Genomic DNA, 6,642 nt, shown 5'->3' with positions numbered 1-6,642 from the left:
GAAGGAAGAAGGGCCTAAAAATAGCCCTAATTACAGAGGGGCCCAACGGGGTGGGGGGCGGCGGCTCCTCTCTGGCTCCTGGGCACTGCCACAGCCGGCCCAGGATCCTGCTCTGGCCCTGGGGAAGGGACCCCACCCTGGGCCTCCTGTCCCCAGCCCACAACAGGCCTCCCAGTGGTACAGGGGGGTGAGGAGTGTGGTGGGGGGCTGGGCCAGTAGGGGAGTTGAGCCCAAGTTAGGGACAGTGTTGTCCCCTCCCTTGACTCCAGGGCTGTGACAGTCCACCTCTGCTGCTCCTCATTCATGAGGATCACTCAGCAGCTGCCACAAAGGGTGCTGCCTTCACTAGGCTGCCTTCCTACCTTTCCCTAGTCCTGACCCCTGCCTCCTCCAGGAGGCCTGCCTTGAATACCCTCACCTGGCCCTGGCTCTATACAGGAGAGGTTCCCAGAAAGCTGCACCTCTGTGTCCCCCTTTCGATTGGCTCCTGGGGTAAGGTTGTGTTTTCCACCATCCTGGGGGCTCCCAGAAGACAGAGAGGGGCTGCCTGTTCTGCATTTCAGCCTTACTAGAAGAGACAGAGCATGAACATACACAGAGAGGCCAAAGGGAAAAGGAGAAACTGGTTAGTGTAAAGATGCCTAAATTCTGAGAAGACCCAGAGACTAAAATAATAGCGGGCACTTCCCTGGTGAAGTTCTGTGTCAGGTTTGAAAGAGACGCCCAAGAGACAGTGGAGGGGCCTTAGCATGGAAGAGAGTGCTCAAGGGCCCTACCTGCTCTGGTGACCCCTGCCCATCTGCTGCCAGGCCAGGAACCCCAAGGTTTGGGAACCTGCAAAGCTGAGATTCAAGCTCCCTTGCACTACACATTTGCCATCTCACCCTGGGTGACTGACTTCATTCCTTTGGGTTTCATTCTCTTTGTGTGTACAGTGCACACTACCCAGGAGCTCACGGGCTTGAGGTGGAAACCCTGTGATGTGTGCGAATACCCTTTGTGAGATAGGTGTTACCCTAAGGGGCATTAGAGCCTCTCCAAGGAGCTCCTGGCCCCTACCCTGGCCCTGCCCATGTTTTGCTGCATCTGTTTTCCTCCATGTTTAAAGTCTCAGGAAGGTGTTGGGCAGGGAGTGGATGTTGTGAAGGGTTAAGGGTGGTTAATCACCCAAGGCTAGGGGCATGGAACGGGGTGGACCCTCATCTAGGATGGGACACATGGTACGCTGGTGCCATCTGGTGGCTACAGTTACAATGCTAGTTACTGGGTTGAGAGAAGAGAGGAAGGACAGGAAAGCAGGAAAGTGGGTGTAAAAGGAAAGGAGGGAGACAGAGACAGGCACCAGGCAGAGAGAGGAGGAGGGAGTGAGATGGAAAGAGGGAGACAAGCCAGGGGCCCACAGCAAAAGGGGAGATGCCCAGGACTGGGCCTGTTTGATGTTGCCACAGGCCCAGGCAGCCCAGAACAACAGCCCAGGAAGATCTGCAGCCTCTCAGAGGCTCCCAGAGGCCACGTGGCTCCAGCCCCAGCATGAGTTTGAGCCATGAGGCCTGATGGTAAGGAGGCTGAGATCCAGCAGGTCAAACCAGGTGTTATTCCACAGGGACCCCCAGTTCTAAGGCCACCCCATGGGCCTTCAGCTGTTGGCCTCCAGACACCAGAGATGGAGTGAAATGGTCCCTGGAAAAGGTTGGCCATAGCCCCCCCAAGGACGCGTGTGAAGGTAAACACGCTTCTGTATATGTCACCCACATGTAAGAGCCCAGCACACACCCTACAGGCCCCATGGACACCCGTGACACGCACCTGTGTTATGCAGATGGCTTGGGCCGGGTGGAGTGCATGGAGGCCCCCACCTCACCCTCTTCCCTGCTTCCTCTCAGGGGCGGGAGGCAGAGGGCAAACTTGTTTACCACTTCTGCTCTGGGCAGTGGTGATGAGCTCAGACTGGCCCATTGCCCTCCACGGGCAGGGCCAGGCCTGAGTCATGGGGGTCAGATGACTGCAGAGGCTAAATGGGTCCCATCCTGCAGCCCCCAGGAGCTGCTGGCAACCCCGCCCTTTCCCTGATGGTGGGCCGCCCTTCCAAAGCAATCAAGATGGGGTGGGGAGGGGGATTCCCAGGCTCAGGCCCCAACCGGCTCCCTCCCGACCAGAAGACAACAGGGCAGATGACCCCCTTCCATCTCTGCCTAGCCAGGCCCGATCCCCTAAACACCCATCCAGGAGCAGCACCTCCCTTTGGGACATCCTGATTCAGACCAACGCCCTCCCAGAATGCCAAGCACTCCTTCAGTCTTGTGCAAGGCCCGAAACACATCTCAGAAATAAATGGAATGATGCAAAAACTGTTGTGCTGGAGATTATGATACTTCTCCCTGGGTCTCAGTCTGCAGCACTCTGAAATGAGAAGAGGGATCAGTGTCGTCCTGGGGCAGTTCCCAACTGACACCTGCCTTGGCCTGCAGTATGTCTTTGGGGGGCTGCAGCTGATGGAAGCTGAGAGAAAGTCCTCAGCTCTGTCCCCCACCACAGACCTGCAGGCCTTAGGATTATCTGCCAACAGGAAGACCACAGCCTGACCCCCCTTGACAGCAGAGTAACCAAGATCAGCTCCAGGTACCCCCCTTCATGATGTATTTTTGCCTTGTAAAATCCTGTCTAGTACTGTGGGTATTTGATTTCCATTGAAAATAAATTCCTAATGATTTTAACACCTCTCTATTTTTTGGAGTTCCACCAAAACTACAATTTCCATGAGATCCCTCCCAAAGGTCCCAGCTCACAGGAGGTACACTCCACTATTGATCCAGAACATTTCCTCAGGGGCACAGGTGGTCTTCCACTGCTGTTGGGATTGACCTCACCTCCCCAGGGACCACTAGCCCCCTTAGTCAAGACCAGAGTCCTTTACTCTTGGTGCCCCTCACCTCCCAGCTCTCCACGCTACCCTCCACTGGTGTGGCACAGACAAGGATACAAAGCCAGGCTCCATCAAGATCATGTCACTAGACTCACCAGGTGGCCTCAGAAAGGCCAGTCCCTCATCATAGGTATCACTGGCCCCACTGGTACAAAGGAGGAATTGGAAAAAATGACCCCAGAGGTCTCTCTGAACCCTAAACTCTAGGGTTTTATAATTCACTGACAGAGGCATCTGTTTTTATTACAAAACTGAATGAGAACTGAGGAAAGAATAAGTGTGAGGGCTCCCTGCCCCCCAGCCCCAAGCTGGCACTGACTCTTTCCCATTGCTCCTTTGGCACTGCCCACTTCCTCCGGGCCACCCTCTGGCTTCACTGATCCTCACACTCCACCCACCGCCACCCTGCCCCCAGCGGCCTCCTGCTTCAAGCCCTGACAGTGTCCTGGCCCTCCCCTATCCGCTCCTCTGATCTCCAACCCTGGCAGCCCCTCTCCCCATCTTGGCACAGCATCTTTCAGCCTGCTGTCTGCCAAGCCTGGGCATCGCCCACTCTCCATGCATAGCCACCAGGGTTTGGCTTTTGCCTCCCCAAGTCTTCAAGCCTCAACACTATCCTCGCCCACCTGCCCCCCTGGGTGCCAGAGACTTGCTGCCTCCTGCCAAAGCCGGCATGGTCATCCCCCTGCCTCAGGGCCAAACTACGGCTCCAGCAGCACTGACTGGTCCAGCCACTGTCACCCCTTGGGTCCTCAGATGACTCCATTTACTCTTTGGTAAGAAACAAGGACAGCTTCACTGTAGCAGCAGCAACAACAGCAACGACTGTCAGCACCCCTCATGGGTCCCAGGGCGGCAGGGTCCAGACCACAGGAAGTCCCCAGGTGGACCACTGGCTGACAATGGGCCTTCAGGACCCTCTTGTCAGGACTCTTAACAGGAAACTGAAAGCAGACCCTGTGCCTGTGGGCCCAAAACACTGGTGGGAGCTTGCCTACCCCAGGTCAGCCCGATTTCTGCCCCCAACTCTGTCACTGTATAACTTTCTCCACATGTCCAGCCTGGATGGGAAGGGTGTTTGGGGGAGAATGGATCCATGTATGTGTATGACTGAGCCCTTCACTGTTCACTTGAAACTATCACAACACTGTTAACTGGCTATACCCCAGCACAAAATAAACAATTCAAAAGAAAAAAAAAAACTTTCTCCACATTTCATACTGTTAACCTTTCCTTTTTTCTTTTTTTAACTTTACTTTCCCCTCTTCTCTTATAATCCCTCTTTTTTCATAATGTTTTAATTATATCAGGCACATAAAAATGTATAGATAATATTACAGCAAACTTCAGTGCTCACTACCTAGTTTGGTTTTGGGGGGCTGTTTTGATTTTTGGTCACATGGCTGTGGGATCTTAGTTTCCTGACCAGGGACTAAACCCAGGCCCTTGGCAGTGAGAGCATGGAGTTCTAACCACTGGACTGCCAGGGAATTCCCTCACTACCTAGTTTAAGAGAGGAATCATTACAAAGAAAATTGAAGCCACTTGTGTTCCCTCCCTCCTCCTCCCCATGTATATGTTCACTACATGTGTATGTCCATTTATAACATGGATATATGTTTTTCATGCTTTAAAATTCTATGTAGATGGACCCATAGTCGAGGTATCCTGATATAACTTGGTTTTTTTAGCCCAACACTTTATGAGTTTTATCCACGTTGATACACACACTCTAATTTATTCATTTTTACTGCTGTGTAGTATTCTACCGCCACAATGGACTTACGCATTTTCCTGTTAATGGACATTTAGATCATTTCTCATCTTGTTTTAAGTTGTAAAGGTAATAAGTGCACATACTCTCACTGTAAAATATTCAAATCATATAGGGTACTGAATAAATAATGGAAATCTCCCTTGATCTACTTCTCCATCTCAGAATTTACCACCATGACCACCTATGTGTATTCTGCCAGCCCTTTTTCTAGGCATTAACATATGCATGTTTGAGGTGAGGAGGATTTCGGAACCCATGCAGGGAAAAAAAACACTATCCCACATAACTCCTTTGTTCTAAAACCTTCAGTGACCCCAGTGTCTGCTGGATAAAAGCCACACTCCCCAGCCTAGCATTCAGGGCCTCATCTCTTGGTTCCCCAGTCCCCAGGAGGCCTGTACAGGGTCTCACTGAACTCAGCATTCCTCTGAGAGCCCACGTGTTCCAGACCTCGGTCAGGGAGAGCAGGACAGGGGTCAATCCTGAGTCTCATGCCCCACCTGCACCAGCCAAGTTAGCCCACTCATGGGTGCCATTTCCATCTCTGAGTGGCTGGCTCCAGCATCCTCCTTGACTTGAGAAACAAACTGTTCTGCAGACAGTGGGGTCTGGAGGCTCCACTTGGTAGACAAAGGACGGTGCATTATAATTATATTTTCACTTAGCAGTTCACTTTTCTGCCACACTTGCTAACTAAGATCCAGGAAGAAATGCCAGTTGGATTCATGAGCTTCGCCTCTCCCACTAATGGGGTCAGGCTCTGGCGGTGTTTATTGCACAGAGGCTCCAGGAGACGCAAACACACAGGCGAGACTTCACCACCACATATGAGGCAAGGGCTGCGCAGAACCCACATTCCCTAATGCACTTCCCTCAGCATCCAGGCTTGAAGCTTCTGAACCCTGACTTTAAGGCTAGGCACACTGAACCTTGTCGGAGAGACCTGGCCACAGGGAGTTCCTAGTCTGAGAGAGACCCAGTTCCTGTCCTTAGGAAACTCTCAACCTGACGACAAAATATCAGAGAATGCCAAAAATGACTTTCTTTAATCTAGCTTTCCTGTAAAATAGGGATGAGTGTTATTGTTTAACTATAGTATTAATGGCAATCATAATAGCTACCATTTACTAAGGCCTACAATGTGCCTGATGCTGCATGAAGTTCTTTTATGCACTATCTCATTTAAACATCTCAACAACCTTTTGAAGCAAGTGTATTATTATTTCTATTTTATGGTGAAGGTCAGAAAGGTTAGGTGTCTGAGTTCACATACTGTTAAGTGATGGGGTCAGAATTCGAACCCGGAGTCATCTTCTTAGACACTACACTTTGCTTCTACTCTTTTTTTTTTTCTAATAAAAGTGTTTTTTCTTTAATTAATTGACTTCTCTTGACTTCTATCCTTGTGGATAAACACTGTGCCCCTCCCCCCCCAGCCACTGTGCACATTTGTCTTTCCTCATAGAATCTAACTGCGAAAAACATGTGGGTAGGTGGGGGCCAAGGACCCGGGGAGAAAAGGTGATGGAGAAAGAAGGGAGATGGAGTGAGAAGTCCCAGGGCCATAAGCCTGGGCCAAGAAGAACCTTTGGTGGTGGACGAGGGGTCTGATGAAAAGGGCAAGAACAGAGACGGTTTTCAATCATTCTCAGGACTCAAGAATTTCTGGTACTGGGCCACCTATACCTTCAGGACCTCTCAGAAATCCTTGGGATATTATTGACAGGCTACAAACGCCGAAGGCAAGGGAGGCTTGAGCCAAATTGTCCGCCATGTCTACACAACCTGTGGGCACAGAGGGTTATGGCTCCATTTGCTCTATCTATAATCCATGTGTAGAGACCCACTTTTCCAAACCCAAAGTGTTCTGTCTAGGTCAAGTGTCTGAAGTGTGCATGCATGTGTTCAGTCACTCAGTCGTGTCCAACTCTTTGCAGCCCCA

The 6,642-nt window shown here is 51.2% G+C and overlaps 1 long non-coding RNA gene across 1 annotated transcript; it reads left to right on the top strand.

Moving 5' to 3' along the window:
• Positions 1-1,074: 1,074 nt before the first annotated feature.
• Positions 1,075-2,348, top strand: LOC145542860 (uncharacterized). The gene is made up of 3 exons (XR_014080195.1): positions 1,075-1,220; positions 1,604-1,723; positions 2,197-2,348. It is a non-coding gene; the product is annotated as an uncharacterized LOC145542860 (long non-coding RNA).
• Positions 2,349-6,642: the final 4,294 nt, after the last annotated feature.

This window comes from Giraffa tippelskirchi, chromosome 3 (assembly GCF_054371585.1).
Source record: "Giraffa tippelskirchi isolate mGirTip1 chromosome 3, T2T-mGirTip1v1.2.pri, whole genome shotgun sequence".
Lineage (NCBI taxonomy): Eukaryota > Metazoa > Chordata > Mammalia > Artiodactyla > Giraffidae > Giraffa > Giraffa tippelskirchi.
This window is presented reverse-complemented; position numbering and strand designations above follow the sequence as displayed.